Genomic DNA, 21,090 nt, shown 5'->3' with positions numbered 1-21,090 from the left:
CGTATCGAACTCGCCGACTTCTGCTACACCATCAAATACCGCCCGGGGAAGGATAACCTGGTCGCCGACGCCTTATCGAGGCCGGCCACTTGCGCCGGGGTTGTAACTTTGGAGGGACTGCGTGTCTTGCACGGCACTATGTGTCATCCCGGGGTGGAGCGTTTCGCGCATTTTGTGCGCAGTGGTAATCTGCCGTACTCGATTGAGGACATCCGCCGGATCTGCCGTGATTGCACTATCTGTGCGGAGCTCAAACCGCGCTTTTACAACCCTCCTATGGGGACGCTAGTTGGGGCTACTAGACCGTGGGAGCGCTTGGCGATGGACTTCAAAGGGCCGCTGCCGTTGTCGAGTAACTCTCGTTATCTGCTCACTATCGTCGATGAGTATTCACGATTCCCCTTTGCTTATACGTGCGGGGATATGTCGGCTGCCACGGTTATCCGGTGCCTGCAGAATTTGTTTTCTATGTTTGGGTATCCAGCCTACGTGCATACCGATCGGGGTGCGGTGTTCCTGTCTCAGGAGGTGAGGGGCTACTTGCTCCAGAATAATGTCGCTTCGAGCTACACCACCCCATACCGGCCCCAAGCGAATGGGCAGATCGAACGCTTTAATGGGATTATATGGAGGGCCGTCATGCTAATCCTCCGGACCCTCAGCCGAGGCCTCGATAAATGGGCGTGGTCGCTACCTGCAGCTCTAAACTCGATCCGGGCTCTCCTATGTACCGCCACCAACCAGACTCCTCACGAAAGACTGTTCCACCACCCTAGAAGCTCGGGTAGTATCCATTCTTTATCCAGCTGGCTCGATGAGCCGGGGCCCGCCTATCTCAAACGAGCGGTTCGCGCTAGCAAGTACGACCCCCTTGTTGATAAGGTGCGGGTCCTCCAGGCTAATCCCGAGCATGCTCGCGTGTTAACGGCGGACGGCCGCGAGTCTACTGTCTCCGTACGCCATCTCGCCCCATGCGAGGACGACGACAGGGATATCGACGAACCCATCTACGAGTCTATGGACTCTACCGAAGCTTCCTCTATGGAACTACTACCGTCACTTCCGTTGTCACCCACTCCCTTGCCAGAAGGCGCTGGGGCGCCCCCTCCGACACCCACCTCCGGCGACTATTCCGACGCGGGGGACTCCGGGCTTGGGGACGCCGTACCCGGTAGTTTCCGAACACGAACTGGCAGGGTAGTTCGCCGCCCCGACCGCTACGGGTGGACCGACTGACGTGGATTGACGTGACCCATCCGATTAATGCTGACGCTTGCTTGCCACCTGCCGGGCGGCAGTATAGTTCTAACGGCGGGGAGAATGTAGTGAAATTATACCGAAGGTGAACCCAGGGAGTGCTCGCTTATCCCACTAAAAGGGGCGTCTATAAGACCCGGGACAACCGGGGCGCACGGACACTCCAGCGGCACTTACTGTGACATAGTCCTGTAGTTCGAATGGTACGTACGCCCCTATATGCTGCGCTTGCTTTGTTTTACCTATTGATATCGGACATTGCCCATGTAATACTCTGATTCTAATGTCTGTTGCATGAATGTATTTTTACAGGATGTTACTTCAGATCTAAATGATATTAAACCTACCCAAGGGACAAGTCGTGTCTGTCCTTGATTTTCACGACAGTAGCCTTAGAGGACGAGATTGAGGAGACGCACCGGGAAATAAAGGAGGTGAAGCAAAAGTTAGAGGAAGTGGAAGAGGAGGTGAGTGAAATTAAGAAGAGACGGAGGGAAACTAAGAGGGAGATAAAGGAGGAATTGATGGAATATGTACAAGGTCGGTGCTCAAATCGTGATGGTGTGCTCACTAACCAAATAAAGAGTTTGCAGGTGGCGAAGGAGGTGCGGAGACGAGGTGCCAAGGCGAGTGGCGATATACGAGGAAATGTATATGATGTGAGGGGAGCTTCAGTCGGCTTGGGGGTTGATTTGGATCCGGGTGTTCGTGAGAGGCCGTTGGTGAAGTGTGCGACAGGCACGGTGTGCGAAGGAGGAGGTGTGCGAAAATGTCCGACTCTGGGGTGTGTGAGGAAAAAGTGTGCGCCGAGGAGTGAGTGTGCTGTCGAGAGTGAGTTGGTCGCAGCGCGTGTGCGAGGGAGCACATGGAAGCACGTAGTGGGGAGTGTTACAGAGGATGTAACGAAAGAGTGTACACCTGTGGTGAGTGTTACGGAGGGAGTAACGAGAGAGTGTGCGCAAGAGGATGCGCGAGAAAGGTGTGTAACGGACAGGTGCATGAGGAAAGAGTGCGCTGTCAAAAGTAAGGAAGAATGCACACCTGTGGTGAGAGTTACGGAGGGTGTAACGGGAGAGTGTGCGCGAGAAATGTGTGTAACGGACGGGTGCATGAGTACAGAGTACGCTGTCGAGAGTAAGGGTGAGTGCGTGACCGAGTGTGGAGGTGAGAGTAGTAAGAGTGACACAGAGCGTGAGTTGGTTGTGGCAGGTGAGAGAGGATGTACACCTGGAATGGAAGGATGCACACCTGGAATGGTAGAGCGCGTATGGGAATGCACGCTGGAATTGGTAGTGAGGCACGTGGTTGGGTGTGCAAGTGAGAGCACACCTGTGGTTGTCACCGAGGAGGTGACCGAGGAGGGGGCGCGAAGAGGTGTGTTGGTGAGGTGTGCGAACGACGAGTGTGTGCAAAGGTGTGTGGTGGTCAGGTGTGTGACAAAATCTGTAAGCGGAATGAGTGTATCTTGGTGTGTCAGGGAAGGTGCAATGACAAAGAGCACGGAGACGGCTGGATGTATGAGCAAGGAACGAGCTGTGGGGTGTAAGCATGCAGGTGAAGCATTGACGCTAACCGGGTTAGCGATTAGAACGACGTTTAGCCGAAGCGGGCCCTCGGTGCGCACGTGGTTGGGTGTGCAAGTGAGAGCACACCTGTGGTTGTCACCGAGGAGGTGACCGAGGAGGGGGCGCGAAGAGGTGTGTTGGTGAGGTGTGCGAACGACGAGTGTGTGCAAAGGTGTGTGGTGGTCAGGTGTGTGACAAAATCTGTAAGCGGAATGAGTGTATCTTGGTGTGTCAGGGAAGGTGCAATGACAAAGAGCACGGAGACGGCTGGATGTATGAGCAAGGAACGAGCTGTGGGGTGTAAGCATGCAGGTGAAGCATTGACGCTAACCGGGTTAGCGGTTAGAACGACGTTTAGCCGAAGCGGGCCCTCGGTGCGTGCATGGCTTCGCGTGCCGCGAGGACCAGCGGGGATCCGAACCACGGCGGTTTCGAAAGAACCGCCGTACGCGATCCACGCTGGGCCTCGCTCGGAACGGCCGCGTCCGTGCTCCACTAGGCGGAGCGGGCAGCCCGATAGGAAGGGTCGTCATGGCGACCCCTTTTTGTTGAGGCGTTCCGGCAGGTCGAGATCGGGCCATTGGATGGCTCTGTGCCAAGATGGTGCGTGGGATCTCGGCCCGGGTAAGCGTCCTTCCCTGCACCAAATGCTGGACGCATCCAGCCGCCGGCACCAAGCAACCCGCATTCATTGCTCGGCTTTGCGAAGCCGAGCTTTGGAGAAGTGAATTGGTGCACCGAGAGGCACTAGGGAGTAGACTGTGGTGATGAGGATAGTGTTTTGGACCCGAAATTGAAAAGCAAAATTTGATGATTGGTAATGGCAGAGTGATGATTGATGATTGGCAGATGATTGGCAAATGTTTGATTGGTTGAAAGTTGGTGTGCAAAATTGGTAGTGGAAGATACCCGATGTGGTGGGATGGCAACCCTGCCATCTCTCACAAAGGGGGCAAAGGAGCAATAGTTTTATGGGGTTTATGGCAGTGGAAACTAGCCTGGGAGGGTTAGGATATAATGATAGGGATCTAGAGAAGATAACCTTAGGTAACGTTAAGGTTAGGTAGTGACAATGATACCTGTAGTGGGGACGCAGGTAGATTAGTGTGGATGATAATGACGTGGTATGTGCTTAGTTTAAAGGGAAGACGGGGAGCACTAAGTTAGCAGGGCAACAGGTAGTTTAGAGGATGCCGTGTGTGGAACAGGTGTGATTGCACAGGTGTGCAACTGAACAGGTGGATGGAGCAGTGTTTGAATGAGTGATGGTGATGTGTGTTGTGTTGACCAAATGGTCCAGGAAGGAAGGAGGGTGCAGGTGGCACCAGGTGTGATTGCACAGGTGTGCAACGACAGGTGTATGGAGAATGGTTGTGTGGAATAAATGGTATGGAGTATATGGAGTATTGGAATGGATGGTCGTTGAGCGAGTATGGTGGAAACTGTGGAGTGGAGTGGATGGTGCGAAGATGTGGATGGGGGAAAGGAGGATGGACCCCCATCATGAATACCCGGGGAGGGTAGTGTAAGTGTTAGGTAGAGGGTACAGGTAAATTGTGGTTGGATATTGGCATCTGTGGTGCGAGGTGAAAGAATGGTATTTGGATGGGTGCATTAGTGTTGTGGAAATGGCTGGGCGTGTAGCCTGTTGGTGTGTGTAGTTGGTTGACACTCCGCCACTGTTAGGATGTCGGCCAGGTGAGGCCGCAGGTGGGCTCTGGGAGCCGGTAGAGTTGTTGTGGATGGGGCCCGAGGATCCGGAGGACGGACCCGGGTAGCCTAGTGCCAGAGGGCACCAAGGGGTGACAGAGCCAGGAGGGGCCTTCCCCAATTAGATAGGTTAGGTCAAGGAGCTTGGTAAGCACGCAACGAAAATACGTGTGCTTGCCGCCGCCTTGCTCGCGTCCAGCCCGGAGAGGACCTGCTTGCTGTGCCGCCCTGCCAAACCTTCCAGCCTTGTGGTCCCACCTTCCTCTCCCCTTGCTCGCTTCCAGCCCGGAGAGGACCTGCTTGCTGTGCCGCCCTGCCAAACCTTCCAGCCTTGTGGTCCCACCTTCCTCTCCCTCCAGCCAATCCAATCTGCAATTCCCTATTCGTGTGAGTGAGTTCGTTCTGTCCGTATTGTCCTGGGTATAAGTTAAGCCTCTGTAGATAAGCTAGAAATTGCTCTGTGTCCTTCTGCTCCCTCCATTTTCTTTATATTACTTTGATTGCTTTTCTTCCTTTAGTCTTGTGTAAATAATAATAAATCCTGTTATTTCCTACCTTCGTCTTCTTCATGCTCGTCCGATCGTCTTTGTGATTTCCCCATTGAGTACCTGTGGCACGATTTGGCCAACGTTTAGGATCGGGTTTAGTTTTTGTTAATGGCTCGAGCCGCGGGCTGCTAAAAACCGCTCGGCAAAATAACATCTCGTCCGTGGCCTCGAGCGAGGTTGCCCACCTGCCTCGTGGAGGGAGCGGGGTAGCTTCAGGAGCGGAGACGGCCAGTGCAAATAGAAGGGGGATTAACCCCCCCCCCCCCCCCCACTAAGGGGAGTGCCGTACTCCGTTTCCGTAAGAATATATATAAATCGGGATTTAAATTTAATTCAAAAATTGATCCAGACGTCTATTCTCTATTACACATTAAAACCGACAGAGGTAGTTATTTATCACAGCATCTGTAGAATTTTCACACTTTTCCTCAACTCCGTTTCGCTGTTATTTGGTGGAGCAAAAAGTCAACTGAGCTTTATATATATTTAGATAAACGCGAGTTGGCTGTGTGTGTGTCCACGTTTTATTCAGAGATGGCTGAACGGATCTTCATCAAACTTTCAGAGGTTCATCAGTGAGTGCCTGGGAGGCAAAAGGCAAAAATGGAAAAAAATCGCGCGATTAGGCAAAAAAAAAAAAACATTAAAAAAAAAAGTTCTTTTTTTGGAGTTAAAAAAAAATAAAAAATCTCTCGATACTGTGGAAGCCTTTTTAAATGGATGACAATTATATACAAGTACACATTCACGTAAATAAATACAAAACAATTACCAGACATTTGAATACAAATAAATCAATTCCGGAAGTGTACAAATTTGGTAGCATGGCTTCTTCTTCCTGATCGGCATCACACTTAACTCAGAAACGTGCGCCACGTGAGGATTTCTGCAGTCTCCAATTTCAGGATGATGGATTAACACCCACGTCTGGTATGTGATGTATTTTTTAAATTCAACATAGAATGTCAAGAAGTAACCTTTTTGTTCTGTGATTTATTTTTATATTTTTACCTCTGCCACTAAAGGTAGGTGGAGGTCGTTTCTGATTGTCTGTGAGCAGGATATCTCAAAACATTGTGGATGGATTCTGACGAAACTTGGTGGACAGGAGTAGGTGATAAATGTTGCTTCTGGGACACTAACCCCCTTTTTTAACTTATCACTTATATATATATATCTTATCACTTATATATATCTTATCACTTATATATCTTATCACTTATATATTTTATCACTTATATCATATCACTTATATATCTTATCACATATATCTTATCACTTATATACTTATATAACCATAAGGGAGACTATCAATTCCATTTTCTAAAATAAACCTCTTATAATCAAAAGCCCCCAATGCTTTCTTATTCACCTCTTCTGAATATAATTGATGTTTATAACTTCTTATTCCATTAATCTTTCTAAACTCTTCTTTCTTTGTTGTTAAACAGTTATAATAATCCTTAAAGTTTATTGTTTCTTTAATGACATTTTTCTTTATACCTTTTAACTTCTTATCAGTCTTTTCAACGTTATTCACAATGTATTTATAAGCATAAGCCTTCGACCTCAATCCCACAAATTCACTCAAAACATTTCCTCCCAATTCATCCTTGAACTTTCCAATCACCTTTTTATTTTTAGAAGAGAACAACTCACTCTCTGGACTGTAATTACTTGTATCATAGATATTAATGTCCTTTTTCATGTCTGAATAAACATCATCAGTATTAATTTTCAAAATAAAACTATCAGTATCCATATACAACAATGACACATTATCCTTATACTTTGATTTTAGATTAATATAAAAGTAATCATACATTAATGACTTTGACAAGTCAAGAATTGATGTTCCAATGTAAATAGGTTTGTCCATTTCAATACTCTCTTTAACCAAATGGATCGCACAAAAGTTCTCAGTAAAGACCTCAGCTCTAGTAAAACTCGGTCTATTAATTAATTTTGATGCTTGTTCCCAAGATGTTGCTAGTCTGATATTTTGTCTTTTCCTCACATTCTCCATGGTCTTACCAAAGACCGCATTATTCATCAATTTATAAAAGTCTTTCTCAAAATCTGTTTTTGACTCTGTTCTTCTTTGTGTATTAAAATCAATGTACCCCTTTAACCAATGACTTTGATTGAACTTTAGAACCCTGTAGATCTTCTCTACTCTTAGACCTTTTGATAAATATTGTCGCAAATTTCTTTGGTGTAGTACATAATTTTTCTTGTTATATAATGTAGTCAGTAATTTTTCTGTTGATTCACCTATATCAAACGATCGTTGATAATCACTCAACCATTCTTTCTTTGGACTTTCTTTCTCACAAGCAAATGGAAGATCTTTATGTTTGATATGAAGTTCTTCAGGATATTTTAAATCGACCTCAAAATAATAACCAACCTTTGAATCATCCAATTATTTTTGTGTAGAGATACATACATCTTGTAAAACCTTTGTGTAGTCTTTTTCCTTTACCCATCTTAGTTTCCCATAAGGAAGAGCTTGAGACATTGCCCAGCCATACAAGTTGTTTGCGTCATAGTACATCAAGTAAGAACTCTCTTTCGTTGAATCATAATTTGGAAGATATTTGTTATTTGCTTTTGCGTATCTGCTCGAGCATACTTGTGAAATTCCACCGCTTTTTGCCTTTTCAATCATCAAAAGCATATCGACATCGGTTATCAAATCCAAAGCTTGTTTTGTCATTTTCAACATTGCGCTCCAAGCCAATCCAGGTGCTGTGTAGTGGTGAGCAGGATCCAATCCATATCCAGTGCGACAAACAGATCTAAAGGCTTCAAATACATCGGCCAATAAAAGCACATCAGTTTTGAGATACAAAACGTGATACTCGCCAAGATTCTTGATGTTATATTTTTCCCAAACATTTTGTGCGTGTACATAATCTTTATCAGATATATGACTGTTGTTTAATTTGTTATAGAAATTTTCTTTTAAACGAAGTTGTGTTTCATTGAATCTCTCAAATGAGTCCATATAGTCATAGGGGTAAATTCCCTTTTGTGTTAGAAAATCTTTATCTGAAAAATACTCTGAAAGACATGGAAACTCTTTTAGATTTTGAACCAAGTTAGCCAATGGACTTGCCATGAATTTAAATGTATCAATAAATCTGATATGAGTAATAGGAGATGTGTGAATTGTTTTTGTGAATGAAATGTATTTCTGATCCGTGTTAGGAATTGCTGAAATGTGTCCAGATGTCATTGAAAGTTCATTAATAAATAGATGCGTATCATAATGAGCATTGTTATGAAGAAAGACAGGAATGAAAGAGGGGAGTTTATAATTAATATTACAACTTTGATGAGCCGGACCTCTATATTTACCAGTGAGATGACAATGATCTCTAACCTTTAGACCTTCACCAATTTTTTCCTCACAAATATGACAAACATTGTTTTTTCTAAATTCCCTTTTCTGTTCACTCGTCAAGGACATTGGTTTATTGGTTTCTCTCATTATCTTGGTTAATCGGACACAGTCTTTTTCTAGTCGTTTCACAAACTCCTCTGGGGTATTTGAGCCTCTATACTCCTCTAACTTGTTATATTTATCACCAACGGATGATTTGATATAATAACAAAAACCGCAAGGAGTATGTTTTTGATATTTATTTGTGTATGATTCTTTTGGATCTGGAGAAGCAGTATCTATTTTTTCTAGAATACTTTCAAAATCAGCATATATAACAAATGGATGTTTGATCTTTTTCTTTTCATCTTTGAATGTGATCTTTGAGCCTTCTTTAGGCATATTGATTACCGTTGATTTATGTTCACCACAATAATTTGAATGTTTATCTAATCTTTCTTGTGTATGGAAGAAGTTAAGACAATGCAAACAAATATATATTTTATTTGTTCTTTTACATACTTGTGATTTTATTAATTTAGCAATATCTTTGATGTATGTATAATGTGAATTTTCCTCTGAATTAAAATATAGAAGATTAATATGAGTTTGTTCACAATTGTCAGAAAGCTTTAAAACCTGAATGCTGTTTGTTTCTGTTAGACCATAAACATTAACTGATAAATTATTTATCTTTTCAAATTTAGGAATATCATTTAAAGCCATCGGAAACTTTAGATCTTTCGTATTTAATGTATTCTCATATTTTTTATAATGAGATACTCTTTCATCATGAAAATGTGGAGGATGTAAGTGTGCTAGAATAGACTAGAGAAAACATTTATTGTCTTTATTTTTGATATTGATAACTGCTTTTCTATTTTTGATAACACTGGGTAAATCAATGTAGGAAGAAGCTTTTAGAGGATCTGATTTAAGAATATGAATGTCTATGTAAATAATTTTTCCTATATTGAATCCACTTCCTACGATTGAATTGTCCACATCTTGCTCTTGTTTAATAAGTTCATCATAGACTCCTGATGTTTTAAAATCTTGATATGAAGATATAAAGTGTGGCTCAGTTCTCATGTATGGTGTATCTATAACTCCTTCGTCCTTTGTCATTTCTAATTTTACTCCCATATAAAATTTAAGTGGTTTCATTTATTAACGCACAGGTTGTAAACCTGGTGTGTTATAGCGTTTGCCTGGGAATTTTCTGTCGCTCATTTCCGTGGCTCAAAAGTGAAGCTAGTTTCTGTCGCTCAGATGTGTAGACAGTTTCTGGCGCTCAGATGTGTAAACATGACGTCATCAAATCTATATTTATGCTGCCGGTTCTGCTGCGAACTACTTCACCATGGAAAGTACCATATGAATAATAATTTCCATGTGCCAACCTGGGCGGAATCCAAGTGGATTCACTTGACTTGTTTTAGTGTTTTTTCAATCAACGTTTGAACAGCAGGTTTAACTATTTCTACAGCATCAACTATAGACTCTGGTTCAGGAGGTTTGAAGTTAAAGACTCATTTTAATATGTCCTTTGAAAGCGCCATCAGAGTTTTTAGTTGTGATAAAATTTGATAAATGTAGAATTGTTTTAAGATGTATTTCGAAGCCTTTCTTGAGGATATTTTTATTACATGCAGAACAGTGTTTTGTTTCCTTCTGAATAGGAGATAGTAGGTGAAGTAGATTAAATGTGTGTTTGTTAGTTTTAAGGTGTCTTTTGTATTGTTTATATTCTTGTTCACAAACGTCGCAATACGTTGCTTTGATCATATGTATTTATATAGTAAAATTATACTTAAAACAAAGTGCCTTTTTTAGAGGCTTTTTTAAAGATGAAACTGTGCTTAAAGTAAAACATCTTTGAGCTTTTCAACTCGTTTTATGTATATAACTTTACTTAAAGTAAAACATCTTTGAGCTTTTCAACTCGTTTTATGTATATAACTTTACTTAAAGTAAAACACCTTTGAGCTTTTCAACTCGTTTTATGTATTTAACTTTACTTAAAGTAAAGCGTCTATGTATTAGCCAGAAAGTTTAGATACTCTAGTTCATCAATTTCAATTTCACTATCTGAGTCATCAATAAAGCTACTCTCATAACTATCATTTGAACACAAACTATTAGTATCATAACTATCTTCAGATCCTAGACTCTCAGTATAATAACTCTCAGAGTATTGACTGTTAATATCACTCATTTACATACCATTAAACTTCCATCAATATCTATATATTTTCTTTCATTAGAACTAATAACCACAATATTTTTTACATTAAATGTTATTTTCAAATAATCTCTAATAATCAGAGTACGGAATGATAGTTCACCACTAATATTCATATTATTAATTTCACCCACATCTTTGGGTCTATTAAAGAATATACAAATGTTTCCTCTAGAATCGTTGATGGTCTTATCATTCATTTTCAAAGCTTCTTTATCAATGACCTTTTCAAGCTTTGAGTAAATTGTTAGTAGTAGTGGAGAAACTTTTGTCAAATTTACTTTAATAGAGTTATTAATCAACATAGCTTGTCCCGTAAATTTAATAAAAGGACACATGTTATTCTCCATTATGGGTTTAATCCAAAAATTTCCATATTTATCTTTGTTCAATTTAACATCTTTGACATATTTTTTTATATCTTCCACCAAAGTAGAGATTGATTGAAATTTGTCTTTTGTGTTTTGAAACATTGTATTTATTAGCTAATAAACTTGCGTTTAGTTTAAGTAAAGTTATATACATAAAACGAGTTGAAAAGCTCAAAGGTGTTTTACTTTAAGCACAGTTTCATCTTTAAAAAAGCCTCTAAAAAAGGCACTTTGTTTTAAGTATAATTTTACTTTATAAATATGATAAATTCTGAAGGATATTTAGAATTTCCAGACTCTCCATATGATAAGTTAGAGAATTGTCCGGCTTGTGGTAGAGTGGGGCTTAATACAGAATCAGAAGCATATAAACAATGTATTTTCTGTGATTATCTTCTAATTAATGATAATAAAAAATAAAGAAAAATATATAACTCTTTTAAATTAGAACCAAAAATGAATTACTTTACAAGATTAATAAGAGAGATGAATGTTAAGTATTATGGTGATAATACACCATTTCTTACAAGGGAAGAGACTATTTGTATTGAGGAAATGTATAAGGGTTTAATGATATTTATTATTCAAAATAATTTTAATAGAAATGTTAATACAAGATACTATATAAACAAAATAATGGATTATTTTGAAATTAAACCTGAACTCAGGATAAAATATAGAGTTTATCAAAAAACTCAAAAAAAAGTTAGATGACTTGTTTTCCAAATATATAAATGAATGATTTTTTACCCGTTTGGGAAAATAAGATAAAATTTAATAACCATAAAAATCTTCCAAATTCATTGAGATGTCTAATAGTCGGTTCAAGCGGATGTGGAAAAACCTGTTTGCTCTTAAAGATGCTCCTCAGCCCTAATTTTTTAGATTATGATAATTTAATAATTTTTACAAAGTCAAGTTTTCAACCCGAGTATCAACTACTCTCACAGGGTTTTAATGCGGGTCTTAAAAAGGAAGACATTATAGGTTTATTTAAACTTCAAAACAAACTAAATGATTATAATATTGAAGATATAATACAATTATTTTGTGATACACAGAAATCAAAACCGAAACCAAAACCCATAACTTGTATTCTCAGTGATAATACGGATGATATACCTTCACCCCAAGATTTAGATAAATCAAAAAAGAACCTCGTTATCTTTGATGATTGTGTTCATGAGAGAAACCAAACAGTAATGGATAGCTACTATACAAGAGGGAGACATTCTTCTTGTAATTGTATTTATCTTAGTCAGTCATATTTTCAACTCCCTCGGCGCTCAATAAGAAACAATGCTAATACTTTTATTTTATTTAAGTTAAATTCAAAAGATACAAATAATTTTTGGAGAGATAATTGTTCTACATTATGTAGTAAGAAGGAATTTGAAAATTATATGAAACACACGATTGGAAAATATAAATATATTGTTGTGAAACAAGATGAGATACTAAATGATATTTTTCAATAAATAAATACAGAAAATGAATACCAAAGAAAGAGTAAGAAAGTTTAAAGAACATCAAGAGTTGGTTTCAAAAGTTGTAAAGCAACAGGAAGACATAAAGAAGAAAAGGAGACAGAAACTAACTGGTGAAGAAGCCTTTGAAAGAAAACAAGAGAAATTTTTTAAACCACTTTTAAAAACTCAACAAACGATTTCACCTACAGTTCCCACGGTAGAATTTACTCAGAAAAAATTTCAAATGCTCAAAGATTTTAGTCAAATGACAGAGCAAGAACTTGGAGAATTAGAATATGATGATGAAGGATCATTTCGGCATCTTGAGAAGGTAAATAAACTTTCCAATTATATTGTAGAAGCTCTTCAAAACAATGAATATTTGAAGGGTTCAAAAACCAGAGCAGGTCTCATTCCAACAGAAGAACCAACACAGTTCCATCTTGTGAAAGAAAAGTTATTGATATTTAATGATAAATTGGTGTTCTTAAGTTCTGACCAACCAAATGTTGAATTAACCCCAAGATTAATGTTTCTTCTAACAAAAGATGGACATGCTAATTCACCTTATTTTGATGAACCGCTTGATATGGAAAGAGAGGAAGATAGAGAGTATATTGAGTTGCTAAACGCACTTGATTATGGAGTTTCTGTTGCTGGTAAAAGTAAGAAGAATGAGAAGGAGAAACATATTATTGATGCTTTAAGTAAGCTTGGTTCGGGTGTTAGTTTTCTTCCAAATGACCCATCACAATTAGTTAATAGGTTATTATTGTTGTTAGGTAGTAAGAAGGCTGGAAACAACAATTGTTTTAATGAAGCATCCGCCATTTTAGATCAGTTGATGAATATGAAAATAATTAATAAATGTCAATACAAAGATATTTTATTAGATATTAAATAAGATGAGAAGCACAATTCTTAGTTTTAATTTCACCACGAGTGATTACACAGCTTCATTCCCTTACCCACTACAACTTGACCCCACAAAAGAATATGAGGCATCTTTATTGTCGATGGAAACTTATAATACCTTGTTTAATATCACAGAGAAAAACAACAAGTTTAGTTATAATCCAGGAAGTGGATATAAAACTATAACCGTTTCACCCGGAGCTTACGAGATTTCTCAAATATCTTCAGAAGTCTCTCGCCTTATGAAAGAACAAGGTGATGAACCAAAAAATATTGTAATAGATATTCAAAAACACACTTCAAAATCAACTATTAAACTTAAAAATAATTATAAAGTTGATTTCACGATTGAAAATTCGTTCAGAGAGCTATTGGGTTTCTCTTCAAAAAAGATTGAAACTAACGGGACGTCTTACAGTGATAATGTCATTCAAATATCCTCTGGTATAAATTCAGTATTAATTCATTGTGATTTGATTGATGGTGCTTATAACGATGGAATAAGAACAAATACAATATTTTCATTCAGCGCATACTCAACCCCGATTGGTTATAAATTTAATATGGAACCAAAAAATCTTGTCTATTTACCTGTGTCAGGAAAAACCATATACAGAGTAAATTTTAGGATAACCGACCAAGATAATCGTATGATATCCTTTAATGATGAAATTATATCCATCAGAATTCACCTCCGTGAAGTTTTTCAATAAATAAATAATGGTTATTGTGAGAAAACACGAGTTGGGAAAATATAAAATAATTACAGGGGATGGGATGTTCCTTTAACCATACTATAAGGGTGAAGGTATGTTTCTTGGTAGAGGATACTATAAACCAAAGAGACAACGGGGTGTGGGACATCAATTTAGAAATAAAGGAGATGGGATAATTGATACTCTAATGGGTATTGGTTCAACCATCCTTAAACATAAAGACCTAATTGGTTCAACTGCTTCAGCCGTGGGCTCAGTTGCGGGTGCTATAAAGAGTATAAAAGATGCTCAAAAGGAGTCTCATAAATTACAAGCAATCAAAGAAATTAAAAAAGGTAAAACTCAACTATCTTCACAAGAACGACAAAAAATCATTAAAATACTTGGGTCAGGGTTTCAACAATTTTAATGCTATATAAATACAAGTATGGAAGCGATTGATAGTATCTATGATTTGGATGATACGATTATCATTTCAAACTCCACCAAAAAGGAAGACTATTTTAAGGTAAATGCTATAACAGGAACAGACTGGAATTCAAACGGAACAAAAAGTTTTGAAATAAATAATCAACAAACTTACTTGAATATAGCTGATAGTTTCTTGCTGTGTAAATTTAAATTCACTAAGGCTGCGAATAATACTAATGCTACACTCGTAAATGATTTCTTCTGGAAAATGTTTGATAGTGTCCGCCTGTATATTGGAACACAAGAGGTTGAAGCGGTTGATTATGTCTCTGCTACATCTGAAATGATGAAATTTACACTATATTCGTTTAGTGATAGAATGGGTAAGGGAGCTGTTGAAGGTTTTATTCCTGATATGTCAATGGGTACAAACGCAGACCCTGGTTATAGTCAAAGGAAGGCAATGTATAATGATGAGTGATGACGCAAAAGCAGAGAATAGTTTTACCGTAGCAGTACCTCTCAAAGGTATATTTGGATTTTGTGATAATGACAAAGTTTTGTATGGTCTTAAAATTAGATTTCAACTACAAAAGAATGATAATGTAAATAGGTTGCTTTTTGGGGTTGAAAATGCTTTTGGTGAAAATAATAAATTTGTTATTAATGATATGTGTTGGTATATTAGTGAATATACTCCTAATCTTAAAACGGAAGAGATGTTGAATAGAAGACTTAACTCAAAGAAAGCGCTAAATGTATCATACCTTAAAAGAAGATGTCAACATGTTAAACTGGAACACACTACCTACACTTGGAATTTAGGTGTTCTGGAAGGAAAACCACGATACCTATGGCTCATTTTTAAGAAACCAGATGGAGATGAAGGTACTGATAAGAATAATGCGCTGAGTGATAATGCTAAGGTGAAACAACTTCGGGTTTCTCTTGATGGCACATTTTACCCGTGAGATAGATTGGAAATTGATTGGGAAAAAAATGATTATGCGGAAGCCTACAAGTCCTACCAAAAGGTGTGTGAAAGCAACAGTAATAATGATCCTATTTTGGATATGGTTGCATTTCAAAAACTTTATACAATCTATGCAATTGACCTGAGTTCTCAAAAGGAAACTATAAAGTCGAATGGAGTGGATACTTCTCTATACATTGAAAGAGGAGAGAATGAAGAAGTTGATGTCTATTGTTTGCTTTTGGAGGAAACAGAATTACAGATTAATACAGATAATGGTGTTATGATTAATATCACATTGGTTTTTTCTCATAAAAAAATGGTAGGGGTATATGTTAATCAAATCAATCTTGATAAATTAACATCTTGTATTCAAAATCAAAAGCCTTGTATTATTAATGTTTATACATTTCAAAGAAAAGGAGCAGTAAGAATTGATGTTTTACTCACAAGAGAGCAGGTGAAAACACTAAATGATGCTGGATCACTTAAAATTAAAATGACAAAACCTATGTTAAAGAAATATTCAATAAACGAGTCAAGAGGAGGATTTTTCCCGTTTCTAATTCCTTTATTTGCTGGTTTAAGTGCGGCGGGAGCATTGACTGGTGGTATTTCAGCAGCGGTAAAAACTGCTAACGAAAGGAAGGCACAACTAAAAGCTCAAAAAGAATTGGAAAGACATAACAAGGAGTTGGAGAAACAAATTAGTGGAAGTGGTGTAATTGTAGATTTTGCTCAAAAACTTGAAAGTCTACCTGATAAAGCTAGATTGTTGGTTGGAGATATGCTTTCCTCTATCGCTCAAGCGGGTGTTAAATTAACTAAACGGGGTAATGGATTGTATCTTTCTCATAAATAAATGGATAAATGGTTTAAACAATTTGGAAAGAATACAACGTCAAATATAGAACTAGCTAAGTATTGTAAAACACAAAAAATTGATAATGTGGTTATTTGTATGAGAGATGAATTAATACATATAAATAAGAATACAAAGAATATTATTATGAATTTAGACACACAGAATGGTTCTCATTGGGTTTGTATTCATAATAGTCAGGATAAATATTATTTTGATAGTTATGGTATGCCACCGCCTGTTGAAGTAATACAATTCTTACAGAATGGTGTTTATCAAACATTTCAAGTTCAAGAAATTAATTCTAAATGTTGTGGTCAATTATGTTTATATGTATTATTTCAACTCAACAATAATGAAAATTTTTATGATGTCATTTTTAATCTAATATAAATGACTCATGTTGGAAAAGATGGTTCTATCTTTGGAAAATCCTCTCAGGATATTGATTTATCAAATTATTACACAAAGGCACAGGCTGAAGGACAAAAATATAGTATAAGTAAAAATATTAATATGAAGAATACTTATAAATTTATCAATTATCCAAACCCTACAGATGCGAATGACTTAATTAGATTCAGTGATTTATCACAATATATATATTTAAATAAAACAGCACGTTTTGTTAAACAAGTAAAATTTACAACCACAACACCTGGTTATACTGACCATACACCTTTCCTCATTGAATTTGACTTCCTGCTTACAATTGAATTTTATAAAGAAGGACATATAGTTAATATGCGAATTAATAAATGGGGGTATGATATGCCTGATTTAGGGTATAATTGGTATTTTTCAATAAACTTGGAAGACCTACATGATTTGAATCAGTCTCGTAAAGAAGAATATTATCCGCTTGGCGAGGATAAGGATTTATGTGGAAGTACAATTAGTAAACAACAAATACATGATTTTAAGAAAAGAAAAATATATGATAGTATAGCGATGGTTAGCATGACAAAGAAGGAAGATAATGAGATAAGGATAGAAAGCCGAGGAATACAAACCGATTTGGTAGTGGGAAGATGGGGTGGTATTACCTGTCATAATATTAATCTCACATATATTTCTGATACATAAATGGCAGGAAAAAGACTACAAGAGAATTATAATTTTTGTATTCAGGGATACCTACAAGAAAAGGGTGCTCGGTATTACATACCTTATGATTTGGAGCATATACATGGAAATTTTGTCATTAAAAACTGGCCTTATACTGATATTGCTAAACCCACAAATAGAGACTTGTTTAAAATATTAAATAAAAATGAACTTCTCAAAGTTATGAAATATAAAACTCTTTTAGAAATCGTCAACAAATCTTATTGGTATCCTATTATGAGAAAAATAATTATAGATACAAGAATATCTCAAAATCCAGATGAGTACATGTATAATATTCTTTGGGACTCAAGCTCAAGGGTAGAAAGGGATGAGGAAGGAGTTGAAGAAGAGAAGGAGGTAGGAGTTGAAGAAGAGAAGGAGGAGAAGGAGGAAAGGGTGAAGGAGGAGAGGGAGAAAAAGGAGAAGGATGAAAGGGAGAAGGAGGAGAGGGAGGATGATGTTGGTGTTATTGACTTTAGTTAGTTTTATTTGTAAATAAATGGAGGAGAGAGTGAAGGCATTCCTAAGGATTCTTTATGTTTTAAAAATCAAGATAGAAATGTATATGTTGAAAACCCAAAAGGCTTTGGCACTATGTAGGACTTTTTCTCATAAATAAATATGAGTTATTGTCTCAAATGTAAAAAGAAAACTAAATCTAAAAATATCTCCTTTGTTAAAGCTAAAAATAATAGATTTTATCAAAAAGGAATATGTCAAGTGTGTGGCTCTAAAAAGTGCCAATTCATCTCTCCTAAAAGTGGAGGAGCCATACAAAAGTTTTTGTCAGGAAGTAAATTTACAACAACTGGAATTCCAGGGGAACTACATCTACCTGGATATTCTTTCTGTGGTCCTGGAACAAACCTGGATAAAAGATTAGATGAGGCTGACAATCCTAAACCTTGGTCTAAACCGACAAATAGGGTTGACAAAGTGTGTATGAAGCATGATATTGCTTATGGGAAAACCACTACGTTGACTGAAAAACATAAAGCCGACAGAGAAATGTTGTATAATTTGTCTTTGATACAAAATCCAACGTTGAGAGAGAAAGTTGATAGGTTTATTGTGAGAAATTTGATAAATGCTAAATTGAAACTTGGCCTTGGTTATTCACCCTCAAAAAACTATTGGGCTCTAATGATGTCATCAAGACTGAGGAGCTTTTGGCTGATGAATTACATGAACCTATAATTACAAAGTTTACAAGAAGGAAAGTTTATTCAAAAGACACAGACCACATCTGGTCCGCTGATTTAATTGAATTGAATAATGATAGGGGATACAAGTATGCGTTAACCGTTATTGATTTGAGGAGTAGATATGCCTGGGTTGTTCCTTTAAAAAATAAAAAGGGTGATACTTTAATGTTAGCCTTCCAACAAATATTTAATAAAAGTAAAAGGAAACCAAAGAAATTATGGACTGATGAGGGAACAGAGTTCTAAAACAAAATATTTATGAAATTTCTAAAGGGGGAGGGTATTAAATTATACAGCACCTTTAATGAAGGAAAAGCAGTTGTTATTGAGCGTTTTAATCGTACTTTAAAAGAGAAATTATATTAAAAATTCACACAACTCGATTCTCAACAATGGGTGTATTTTATTCAGGATATTGTAGATAATTACAATAATACAGTTCATTCATCAACAAAATCAAAACCATCGGAAACATTTACAAAATTAGAATATGAAAAGGAGATTAATTTGAGAAAGCCCAAGTTCAAAGTTGGTGATATTGTAAAAATATACAGATGGAAAAGTCATTTTGAGAAAGGTTATACAAAGAGATGGACTAATGAATTATTCAAAATCGTTGATGTAATGGATACTATGCCTTGGACTTACAAATTATATGATACCAGCCGAAACCCGTGGAACATCCACGGAAGGGAGGATGTGGTGTATGGATAGAGTGTACCATTATGGATGGCATAGGGGATTTGCTTGTCCGAGTAAGAGTTAGGAAGAAAGATGAGAATGAAGAGTGCGTATATGAACAACGTATTTATTGCAATCTACTTAAATGACAACGCTACGATATACTTTTGAAAAATGAATGGATTCGTAATAGGAATCGGCATAGCACCACTCTGGCCATTTTTTATGAGACGATATGGTGTGGGTTGGATTTGTGTGAACAAAATCAAGAAAAAGGCGACACTTTGTAGAATCCAACTTACACTGTGTATAAAGTGTCACCTCCTGACTTTGTATTTTATATTGTTAGGGACAAAACAAACACTAAATAACATAGCCACATACCAAAAACGTGTATTTTCAATTTTCACTTGTGCAAAAATGCTACTCACAATTACATCGCCTGTGCGTCGGCCTGTGATTGAGCCAGAGAGTTGGCCTGTGAGTCAACTTCCTTTCCAATGTCTGCAAGAGTTGAAATACTGATTGTGCATGTGTAAAATTATATGAAAGAAGAACATGCATATCAATAGACGTTGCCATTGAAAAGGAGCGCAGCTGTCAATAGAAAAGGATGTCTGACATCAATTTGACATTATTGCACAGGAAATGACAAACAAAGAAACAGTTCATTTCCATCGGGTAATATTACGATGAGAGATCAGCCGATACCTTTATTATGTCCATCAGCATCCATGGCACTTAGGAAAAAAAAAAACGTGGCATCAGCCAGCCGCAGCCAACTATCACTTACCGTCTCGAAGTCAATGCCATCCTTTTATCTCTTCGTATACACCTTACTGATTTCTACCTTATCGTGAACAAGGTAAAGCCTACTTTGATAATCATGAACGGTGGCAGATGCAGGAGCGAAACGTAGGCATAGGCCTCGGCCCTACCTATCCAGTTGTTGTTTCTGTTGTGTAAGGGGGGAAAAAAACAAACATTTTGGCCTTAGACCTTTGAGAGTACGTCGTTCCGTGAACTTTTTGAATGGGCCTCGTATGCCATGCTTCGTCAACGTAAATGATTTGAAGGATTACCTTAAGCACCGTGAATAGAGCAGATACTGATAGGCTGCTGATCGGTTTCACTTCGTTGTTATCACAGTATATGGAAGAAATTATGGTAAACCCACCTGATGAGGTTAGCGTACACCGCCATCGATGACACCGGCACAAATGGCGGAATAGATGGATTCTTCTTCATCGCATTGCATCGCATTCTCTTCCTGTGAAACTGTTTCATAGAACTGTGTCGTTTATGTACATTTTTATTTTATTACATTCACGTAGTTTCACATTCTTGACTTCGTGGAGCTTCAATGTGGTTCAAAAAAATAAAATAAAGATGGATTCTTCTTCATCGCATCGCATTCTCTTCCTGTGAAACTGTTTCTCCATTTAACGTTTCCAAAATCAAAACTTCAAAAACTTCTTCACTTCGATTCGAAAAAACTTCAAACTTCAAAAAACGTTTCCAAAGCGTCACTCCATTTAACTTTATTAAAATGACGATAAAGACCATTTGGTTCACACCACCCATCACACCACTCGACTGTCCAATCAGCGGACGGCTCGCATCGCCTTCACCCAGCAGACGCCAATACGATGGTGTCGTAAGAT

At 37.9% G+C, this 21,090-nt stretch overlaps 1 protein-coding gene across 2 annotated transcripts in view; it reads left to right on the top strand.

Annotated features, from left to right (window-relative positions):
• The window catches only part of LOC137411911 (uncharacterized), a 185,783-nt gene that overhangs the window by 27,066 nt on the left and 137,627 nt on the right, over positions 1–21,090 (top strand). Inside the window, exon 2 of one of the 2 annotated variants that reach the window (XM_078772353.1) lies at positions 1,570–1,724. The exons of the other annotated variant lie outside the window; for it this stretch is intronic. The gene's annotated coding sequence lies outside the window, so the exon portion shown is untranslated. The remainder of the gene's footprint in view (positions 1–1,569; positions 1,725–21,090) is intronic. 2 annotated transcript variants of the gene reach the window in all.

The sequence above is a fragment of the Myxine glutinosa genome, chromosome 2 (genome assembly GCF_964187855.1).
Source record: "Myxine glutinosa chromosome 2, kmMyxGlut1.1, whole genome shotgun sequence".
NCBI lineage: Eukaryota > Metazoa > Chordata > Myxini > Myxiniformes > Myxinidae > Myxine > Myxine glutinosa.
This window is presented reverse-complemented; position numbering and strand designations above follow the sequence as displayed.